General features: G+C 38.7%; 1 protein-coding gene and 1 long non-coding RNA gene across 2 annotated transcripts in view; both read left to right on the top strand.

Annotated features, from left to right (window-relative positions):
* The window catches only part of LOC116704238 (uncharacterized), a 14,618-nt gene extending 7,536 nt beyond the window's left edge, over window positions 1–7,082 (top strand). Inside the window, exon 3 of the long non-coding RNA XR_004335628.1 lies at window positions 7,073–7,082. This is a non-coding gene — a long non-coding RNA (uncharacterized LOC116704238). The remainder of the gene's footprint in view (window positions 1–7,072) is intronic.
* The window catches only part of LOC116704220 (netrin receptor UNC5D), a 202,641-nt gene that overhangs the window by 28,123 nt on the left and 163,433 nt on the right, over window positions 1–11,085 (top strand). The window lies entirely within an intron of this gene.

Raw genomic sequence — 11,085 nt, 5'->3', positions numbered from 1 at the left:
AAAGCTGATGTTTAGTGAGTGTGAGGGCTCAGCCTAACCTTTGGGGAAAGGCTAAGAATAAACACTTCAATAAACTGTTTTTGATGGCTGGTAGCAGTTGCTACCTGGACATTCAGACAGTGCAACAACCTGGAAAGGTCACTTATCCCAAACATACTGGTAATTGGGCCTAAAATACCACCTGGCATGTTTTTTTTTTTTCCCCCTCACAACGTGCACTGGATTCTGTCAACCTTTACCGTATAGACAGGCAAGTATGTTCTGTCGATCCACATAACAATTCATTTCATGCCCTGTATTTATTTTTAAGTTTAGCAGATATTTACAGTGCTGAGAAGTTGTCAGCCCTACCACTCACTAGATACTAGATTGTGACTCGGAAAAGTATGGCTAAAGGTTAAACTTGTTATCAGCTTTATTGGTCGGTAAAAGCAAAATGATGCCGGTATGTCTGGCTTAAATCTAAATAGACATGAAATTACTCACCAGCAATGTCTATACATCAGGGTTTCTGGAATATTTTACTAAACCTACCACAGACTGAAAAATAAAATACAAATACTGTTATGGTCTGTGCCGGTTGTTATGGAAAATCATAATGTTTTCCATATTCACAAACCTCCACAAGATGAAATCCATTAGGGTTGGGAAACCTGCATTCATAGAAAGAGACACGGCAAACTAGAATGTCATCAGGTTGAGAAAATATTAATGTCACTATGCTCGGGGCTCGTTCCATGATTGAATGCTTCTGACAGATGGCATCGTGTTCTGTGTTTGTCATTGCATTGATAGTGGTCAATTTTCAGAAAACCTTCTATTGATTTCACCACATTTACCTCAACATCAGGACATCAGTGGGAGGTTCCAATGTTTGCAGGGTGAATGATTTCCTTTAGTCACAAGAGAAGAACATCAATATATGAGTCATTGCAGTCTCTTATACCAAGAATAGGTGTGGCCCTGGAAGTTTAGATGTAAAAAACACCTCTCCTTGTGTGTGGTGTTTTTTTGTATTAACACATTTCACATTTTTGGACTGAGTTTACAGAATATACTGTGAAGGCTTCAAAGTGAAGTAAACCACTACAAATTATAATATTAGCTATTGTCTGACAACCACCATTTCACTGTCATTTACTGGAGTGATATACAGTAAATGTGATTGGTTATATTGTTAAAATAAGTGCTATTTGTGTTGTTACTGCACTGCATATTCTTTGTGGATAACAACTTACTTAAGTGCAACGGACATCAGCAAAAAAAAACTCCATAATGTTAGAATTAGTAGGATTTGTCACCGCATACCCAACATTCAAAGTTAGCCTCTCCTCTCCGGCTCCAACGTGACATCATGACTTCCCGTAAACATACACGCTGACTTTCTTAAGCCAAATGGCGTCTTATCTGTACGCATTTTGACCTGTCCGCATGTATGTCTACGCTGTATACAGCGCACATAAACGTACACACCACTTGGCGTGTCATTACCATAAGAAAGCAACGGTTGACTTTAGGAAATGTGCCACGCGGTTGGGTTTAGGAAAAGAAGAGACCAACGGTTGACTTTAGAACACGTAACACGCAGGACACGAAGGAAACACAACACGTGGGACAAAATCCCCGGTCTCAAGGATGAGTCCTGTGTTTTACCCATCCACCACCCCGACCAACCTCCCTGGTCCACGGTTTTTCACCCTTTCATACTACTCGCTATGGCGTAAAGTCACACACAATTGCAAGGTAATGGAAGTCAATGGAGGCCAAACGGCGTTGATAAACACTCTAAAAACTGAGTATGCGTCTTGATAACACTCCAACAATGGCAGTACATAAGCCATTTCATGAGATCAGTCTGCCGGCTCAACGACACCAGAAGCCCGTGCCCCTGACCACTTGGTCTTCATCCCCCATCATTCCCTTCCATGCTCCCCAGCTTGTGAAAGCCGATCCCAGAGTCTCTCTCATTTTGGAATGAGCTTTGTGCCTCGCTATGTTTGAGTTTTTTTTTTCTGCCATTTTTTTAGCTTCCTTTTGTGTATGTGTTTATGATCTGAGAAAATACAGGCAGAGGACAGGGTCTCTGCAGATACATAGCCCATCACTTATAACCCACTCTTCTAGTGGGTCAGAAGTGATGATTAAAACGGAATACTTTTGTATTATGCTTGAATACTTGCTTGTTCTGCCTTTAAGTATAGAATATTTTTAATGTTTGCTGAGCATTTTTACTTTTTCTTTTATGTCTTAGCAGTCAAAAAGCCAGAGCACAAAATATAGTAGGAGTTTCTTACCTTTGGTTAAATTACTGTCTTCATATTCTCATTTACAACAAGGCTTTGGAGTTGCATCACTTTTGATGTTGTTCACTCGTGTGGAGGTGGGAAATTGCTGTTCACTCAGAAATGCCAACGCCAAGGGGAGTTGTCAAGCTCTGATCTGCGTTAAGGGCGTACATCGATCTGACCCGTGCTTGTAAGTCCCCCTGGACTAACCACACGCAACCCCGCTTCCCACTGCTTAGCTGATGGGTGTGGGAGAACACGAGATGCCCTCCTCAGCTCGTCTCTCCATTCTCCAGGTTTCCTACTCCTGTACTTTTTTGTCTTACTTTTGCACAGATGAGTAAGGGCTCTGTCCTGAAGGCATTTCACTCCCAGCCCTCTACACCTCTCTGCCTGCTTTTCTCGAGCTGTTCTTTTTTTAAAAACACCGGTGTCAAAGTTCTCAGCGCTCCTCTCTTGGCAGGTTAGCTCTTTGTCTTAATTTGAGCGGTGTTGTTTTCATCTTGCCATTTGAGCAACCGCAGAGAGCAAAGACCAGCTTTGTAGATTTCTGTTCTCTACACCTACACTACGGAGCAACTAATTCTTGTTGTTTGAAGTCTTGTTTATTGGTTACAGTTGTTACATGAACTTGTGGAGAAAGGAGGATTAAGTGTGCTTGGGTAACTCCTCAAAGCTCTCTGTCAGCAGCCTTGTGGAAATGGAAAACAGGGGAATTGAAGTAGTTGCTCAGTCACTTCTGTACCGGAATAGTGGATTCTTACTTTTATTTATGTTCATTAATATTCTGGTTCTATCAGTCGTCCCGTGACATTTAAAACTTGCTGAATGAGGGTTTAATTATATTTCGCATCATAAAATTGAACAGGATGAGGCTTGTAAAACTAATTCTCTGTTAGCTCGAGCAATAGATAAAGTGAGAGAAGTCATAGTGAGTAACTGCACCATAGGATCGTAAATTTACTATTCCCACTAGAGTCACAGGTAGGTTTCCAAATATATATTTAATTTGACTTTTTTTTAATTTAAAGATATCTGCAAAAGCAGGATATCATGTTTTCATGCCATGTCCTAACTACAACAAAGTACACATAATGCACAGATTTATAATTGATTGCTTTTCAAGAAATTAGCTAGGGTTAATAAAATATCTTAACCAACATTATGAAAAATGGAAGACCCACCTTCGGGTTCCCAGTCAGCTACGACAGACAAGAGAGTTGACAGGACGAGGGCGGTGTGGTTGCATTGCTCAACCGTTGTAATGCTACATTGTAACATGCTAACACACTTTCAATGGCATCACCAAGATGCGCCGATGGTCGGTTGATAAATGTCGGGTGCTTTCAATGTTTAAAACAACACTAGAGAATAGTGTTGGGCGGTAATATGGTATACCAACGGTATCAGTTTCAATACCGTCATTAAAAAAAATGCATTGCACTTATGTAGAAAAAAAGGATTAAATATAATTTATTTAATTCCTAAAAATGCTTGTGTTGTTGTCATCACGTGAGAGAGAGAGAGAGAGAGAGAGAGAGAGAAACTTGAAAAAGAACACGACTTCTGCAGTTTGGTTCAGGTTCCGACCTAAAAGGGAGAGGTGTTTCAGTATCAGTGTTTGGTATTCAGTTTCGGAATGGTGGAGGCACAAGCCAACAGTTTGGTGACGGCGTCTGAGCCTTACGTCATCATTTTTAATAGTCACGGTAATACCGTATACTGTGGTAAAATAGGGAGGAGGTTTGACGGTATCAAAATTTGGATACCGCCCAACTCTACTAAAGAACTTTTTGTAACTTCAATTAATACTTCCAAAACTGTTTCAGTGGTTCATCAACTCGTAACAGGTTGAACGGCACTTCTGCATTTGTGTTGTGGCTCTCTACCTCTATGCTACTTTGCCAGATCAGGTAGGGGATCTGTAGTTTGAATAATACATAAATGGACAATTCCGCTTCCAACCTGTAGGGGGACCCCAGTGGAAAAAGAAAAGGTGGAACTTATCAAAACCTTCCTCCTAATGCACAACAGGGCTGTTAAGATTGGCCAGAAATAAGGTTGAATATATTATATAATATAATATATAATATAGCGAGGAAGACGCCATTGTAGTGCTGCTTTTTCCCCCCCAATCAAATATTTTTCATATTCAAATAAATTTTTCAACATTTTGAATATATATTTGAATGGTGTGTTATGATAAAAATAGTTTACCAAAGTTGCCAGTGGGCAAAATGCTGCCCCGGGCAGCCATTCTTCCAGGCTTCTTCCTGCCTCCCCATCAGGAGGATTGCGTCTGACTTTGACACTTGCGCTGTCTGTTCAAAAGAAATGTGGCTTTATGCTTTTTTTTTTTTTTTTTCACTGAAGTCACCAAACCATGACTTTGGTGTGCCGTTACTCCCCTACTCACCGTTATACCGTTATTACTGATATTTTCGTCCTCAATACATCTTAGGAATGATTATGAGAAACATACAGTAATATTCATAGTGTCTGACTATATTCATAGTTTAACTTTACATAGTTTCAAAAAAAGGACATGTTTTTTAATGCCAACATTCAACGTTTAAGAGTTTAATTTGAGAGACTGATGTCCTTTGTTTTCCCCTTGTTTAATTCAGGGGGTTGTCCAAATTCCTGTTGTAAATTACGGGGACTCATTACTTTCTGTAAATAACTTTTAGTCGTTAAGTTGCGTTGCATTGGCAGTTTTGAAATAAAGTCCATCGCAAGCAGTAGCCAGTAGTAGAGCTGAATTTGTATGAACACTTGAGGCGATAGTCTTCCATTATGTTTTAAATCCTGATAATGACATTCACTTCAATTTTATTTGTGTCCCCAAAGGGCAATTAGGTGTGCAGCAAGTATAAACGCATACAAGACACATAAATATAAACTTAAGTTCTACACAAACTCCAACTGGAACACAACCGTAGCAGCACAAGGACAAAAAAGCACCGGTACAAGGTGCATGAATAGCAGCATCAAAGTAACCAACATAGGGTAGGAAAAAGTGCATATTGGCCTACAAAACTGACACAATATAATCAACAATGAGAATCAACAACATCAGCATCCATTATATTACATCACCAACCCCTTTCATCAAGGTTTCTGACATCCTCAACACATAGTCAACAGACTAGAATATATATCCAACCACAGAAGAAAGAAAGAAAGAAAGAAAGAAAGAAAGAAAGAAACATTGTATGTGTGCAAAAATAATAATAAAGTCAACCACTACTCGGATCTAATTCTAATTAAGTCTTCTTCCTTACAGGTATAAGGCTAGCCTGCATTTCCGGAGTTGTTTTTAGCATCATCCTTCCAAACCGTTTGAGCTAAAGGAAAAACAACTGTTGCTGTGATGTATAAGGCACTGGCTGACATGCTCGCATTTGTTAGTTTGTCAGCATAAAAACACTCATTTCCCATTTGACAGACAAGCAACCCAGTCAGCCTTTTTAAAGAATATGTTGTGACATATTCACATATAAGGAGCAGGAGATGAGACTAAAAGGCATGAGCTACACCTGATGTCAATCTTAGAAAAATAGGGGACAAAAACACTGCACGCGTTTGCTTCTTTATTTGTATATTTATTTTTAGTTGCTTACAATGGTCTGGAGTGAGAAACAGAATGAGTATTATAATTTATAAGTTATTATATTACTATGAGTAGTACAAGTGGTATTAAAGCAATGATCAGTACTTGGTATGAGAACAGGAGATTACACCTGAGTGTTGTATAGAAGACTCACCTTACGCTCCAGTTAAATACTCCTGGCTTCAAACGAAAGCAGGCCAGGGTAGCAACAATCAAATAATTAACTGTTGGCTGTTCTTTTGTTGCCTTTCTGGTAGATGAATTAGAATATGCTGTAATTAGAGTTCACCAGAATAGGGGAAATGCCAAGTCTTAAAATGAAATGAAAATTTAATAACCCCATTGTGCACCCATTAGTTCTGCTCCAACAAATCTCTCAGAGTTTATTTAAGTGATTAATTACGACAACAAGGAAGTGTTCAGTCTTGGAAACCACTGCCTTGCAGTAATTATTTTGCACTCAACAAAAACTCTGTCGGTCAAATCTGCTTATCTTTGCTAGTTACCGGTACCCAGTGGATGCTAAAACCGCCCGGCTTCTTGGCTAACCTGCGCAAAATAACCTTCATGTTCATGTTCTGATGAAATGCTGATCACAGCAGACACACTTTATGATGAGGAAATACTGCTTTCATTTCATATTTCAGTAATCCTGTCCATATCAGTCTTGAGTGTTCCCAATAAAACACAGACCATGGATTTTGCTGACTGCTTTTCTCTGTAAATGCTTTACCGAATGCCAGGAACAACAGCCCATCTTAATAGTAGATAGAGGTAGATGTACTTTATTTATCCAGAAGGAAATTAAGGTGTACAATACCTTAAACACAACATACGTACACATAGGCACACAAGGCCTCTGATCTTCAACCCATTGAATCTAATTTCATTCTGATATGTCCCGGTGTATCTGTTACATGGTTAAACTGGAATTCAATGCGCTTGTATTTCTTTAAATTATTTTCGGATTCATCCCTGTTGTGTTGCTGTGCATGTTGAAATATTCTTTTCAATGTATTAACTGTCAGCGCTATCAGAAAACTTAAGAAATTAGACCAAAAAACTTAAAAATAAAAGCTTAAATGTCAAACCAATTATTGTGTTTTGTAGTTGCATATTGCTTTAATCCTAGAGGATCAAACACTGCGTAGACCGTAAACATCACAAACTCGAGCCCGACCGATATATTGGCGGGCCGATATTAGGCATTTTTCGGTATTGGCATTTATAATGGCTGATAAAAAAAAAAAAGAAAAAAAAAAAATATATATATATATATTTATATATTTATATATTTTCATTCATTCATTCAGTCATCGGAATCATTTATCAGAATCATTTATAATGACAAATAAACTATTCTGATAAATAAATATTTAAAACATAAAAACGGACGGTCAACCATGTTATGAGCTTTGGCGTTGCATAGTTTGTCCACCCCAGCCTACAACTTCCCTGTTGGCAACACTTATAATTTTTTTTGTTAATGTGTTTTTGTTCAAAGGACTTTAAGCTTCATATCTTAATTTTGCATTTTTATACATTTTCTTTATCAGAACTTTAATAAATTTTCATGTTCCTCTGTTCTGTTGTGAAGTAAAATAAATTATCATATTATTTTAGTGAGAACTCATAAATAACTACAAATAACTAAGGAAATCCGTTTTAGGAACACTTTTCTGGATGAAAAAAAACAAAAACACATATAGGCATATTGGATTTTTAAATAACAAAATATTCGTATCGGTATCGGCCTTAAAAATCCTTTATCGGTCGGGCTCTATCACAAAGTTTATATCACTTTATAAAGTTGTGGTTTTGGCGTTATGTGCATGCCTGTCTGAAAGCTGTCTTGTTATCCCCTTGACTGTGGGAGTGTTGTGGCCTTTCATCATCATGATCACCCACTCTTCCGTCTACATCACTGACTCTGATATGTATCTGCATGAAACTTACTTTTAAATAAATTCAGTCGCCCACATTGGTCACACCTTTGAACCAGTGCAGATGTTATCCCAATACCACTAGCATTTGATTGAATTATTTACTCTCTGCTTTAACTCAAGAGTTGAACTACATCTTAGTGTTGCAATTTAAAACTACTTTTCCACTACTTTTTTTGAAAAGCAGGAAATATGATATTGTCTAAATTTCTCTAGCCATGCTCACAGCTCTGTGAGGCTGTTCTTGGGCACAGCCGTATTAGGAGCTTGATGCTAATGTCGGCATGCTAACATGCTCACGATGACAAAGCTAATCCTACTGATGTTTAGCAGGTATAATGTTTATCAGGGGTCACCATCTTAGTTTACAGTGTTGGCATGTTAATATGTTGCTAATTAGCACAAAACAAAAAGTACAACTGAGACTGAGGAGAATGTCCTGGTTTTGCAGGTAATCATAAAAAAAAAATCAATCCGTCCTGATAATCAGAAACACCAATGTCTTTACAAAATTTCCTAGCCCTCCATCCAATAGTTGTTGAGGCAATTTCACAAAATAACAAAAAAATGATCAGGGTTGTAGAGATGAAATGTGAGGGGATCATTAAAGCCAGCATTGCCATCCTTAGAGCCACACTGCTAGCATATGTGGCATGTCTTGTAGATTTGCATAGCTTTATGGCCTCAAGATGATGCTACATCTGCAACCATATGTGATTATTATTATTTTTTTTTATTATTATTTTTTTTAAACTAATGCCTGTATATCTATGCATAAAAAGATTAGAAAACTAGAAGGGCTCTCGGAGAGCACAGACCTTTGCCAAGCCCATGCCCTATGTTGCGTTGTTAACAAAAGTGAAGGGATCCACTCCAAAATGTAACTCTGTAATTCTTCCTTTGTTCATGCTACACACTTCCACCAATTGTCATGAAAAGTGGGCGAGTTGTTTTTCCCAGTAATCCTGCGGACAAACGAGCCGAACCAAAAACATACTTCCTTTGGAGGAGGTGATAAATACACAAGTCTTCCAAGGATTGGCTTCACTGCTTCTGCTTTCCATCCAGGAAAAACAATCATTGAGGTCTTTTGGTAAACTTCTGTAAATAAGAAGCAGTGTGATAAGCAGTGCAATTAAAGAAGAATAACTATTAGCACTGCCTACATTTAGTGGAAAGACCTCCAGGCTGCAAGATGCTGATCTTTATGCGGAACAGCTTCCTTTTTTTTTTTTTTTTTAATGGAGAGGTAAGAACTCCTGATATTTACTCAGCAATTTGAATATGGTTGTCTTGTTAGTGGATATAAAACCCAGTTTGCATAAATTATTCACACAGAGCCAGTTTAACAACCTCGGCAAGCAGATCATCCTATGGTGCATGAAGGAGGGACTCACCCACAACTGCTGAGTGCAATTACTTTCACCAATGTAGAGTTCCATTTTATTTATTATAGTGTCAAACCACAACAGGAGTTCTCTCAGGACACTTTACAGATAGAGTAGGTCCAGACCACACTCTATAATTTACAAAGACCCAACAATCCCCCTCCAAGGAAAGAGGCAAGGAAAAACTTCTTTTTACAGGCAGAAACCTCGGACAGACCCTAACTCTTGGTGGCCGGCCATCTGCGGCTGCCGGTTGGGACAGAGACACAAAAAAAAATCTTTGCTATAGCTTGAGTATATAATCTGAAAAGTTGGGATGTTTTTCACCACAACTTTTCCAAAGAACACAATTAGCATGTTAAAAGACAGCAAACAATATACCTTGTACAATCAATTCACTGAATATTTAAAGCAGAGATTTCTTTGTGACTTTACCTCTGTAGCGCCACTCCTGTGCTACAGGCTCTGGGGGGGGGACTGCAGAAATCTGGCTCTTTTCTGATACTAAAGTGTTATCACATTAATGGAGTTTGAGTCACATCGTAAGTTTAAGAAAGATATTAGATATCAAAGTGTTTGCATGGAAAGCAGCGAAAAGGAACGAGAATTAGAGCTAAGGTGTTTGAGGTTTTCTACAAAGTTTCTTGGTAATTGGAGTGTCAGTACAGAAAGAAAACACATGAAACGCACATTTGAGTCTGTTTCTCTCACATCCTTCAGTAAAAAGGGGAGGCAGAGCTTCAAAAGGTAATTACATTTTGGTATCAAAGAGCAGGCGGCAGGAAGAGCTTAAGGCCCAAAAAATATAGTCCAACCTATTCCTCAGTAACTCAGAAAACAGAGGTGTAATGGTTCTTTTTCATGTTTGTGTGTGTGTGTGTGTGTGTGTGTCTGTCTGTCTGTCTGTATGGTTTGTGTTATAAGTGCTCATGTGTTTCCTGCAGGTCAGGAGGCTGCACTGTATATCTGTGTTTGCATATTGTTTGTTGACTTGTATTTGGCAGGAGCCTTTACACATCAGAGAACAAAGGCAATGTTTACATTTATATTGGATTTCATTTGGTTGATGCATTGTAATGGCTGCAGACTTGGACAAGTGTTGTTAGTTATAAAATGCATGCGCTAACTCCCACGTCTTATTTTCAAATCTGAGATGGCAGCGGGGGGATGCAGGGATTCTTACAGGGTTTTTACTAGCCTGGGGGACAGCTGTAGCACTCTGTGTTTTTTATTCATTACCCAGTAGAAAAACCATCAGTACTGTTTCCTCTAGGGAGTGTTTTGTTCAGGGCTGCTACGGCTTTCACTGTATGTTTGGCACACTAGCTTGAATAGTAAAACAGGAAGAGTAAAATGTAGTCGCAAGATTTATGTTTCTCTGTGGTTCAGAGAAGTAAGGTGAATGATATCCAATGGATATCCAATGGATATTGGTGTTCAGAGCTTGGTATAATGATGCCAACGTAGACCGTGACAATATTTGTGGTTAACAGTGGCAATAATGATTGGAGATGTTGATGATGATGTAGGTTTTGATGACGCTCATGGGATCGGTGTGATGGCGTTCACAGGGCCATACCTGGCCATATATATATATATATATATATATATATATATATATATATATATATATCGCTTCAGAGGTAAGACAAAGATTTCAAAACTAGATCATAGTTGTGTCCTTCTATATTTGACCACTCGTGTATAGAAGCCCAATAACTTTCATTGGCAGGAGCGTTGTTCGGGCGGTGTCGGGGGTAATCAAGCGTTCTATTTTCCCACTCTCATCAGTTACTGAAAATGGGCCGCCATCTCCCTGACTGGACTGCACACACACACACACACACACACACACA

The sequence above is a fragment of the Etheostoma spectabile genome, chromosome 16 (assembly GCF_008692095.1).
Source record: "Etheostoma spectabile isolate EspeVRDwgs_2016 chromosome 16, UIUC_Espe_1.0, whole genome shotgun sequence".
Taxonomy (NCBI): domain Eukaryota; kingdom Metazoa; phylum Chordata; class Actinopteri; order Perciformes; family Percidae; genus Etheostoma; species Etheostoma spectabile.
Note: the sequence above shows the minus strand (reverse complement) of the source record. Positions and strands in the feature narration are given on the sequence as shown.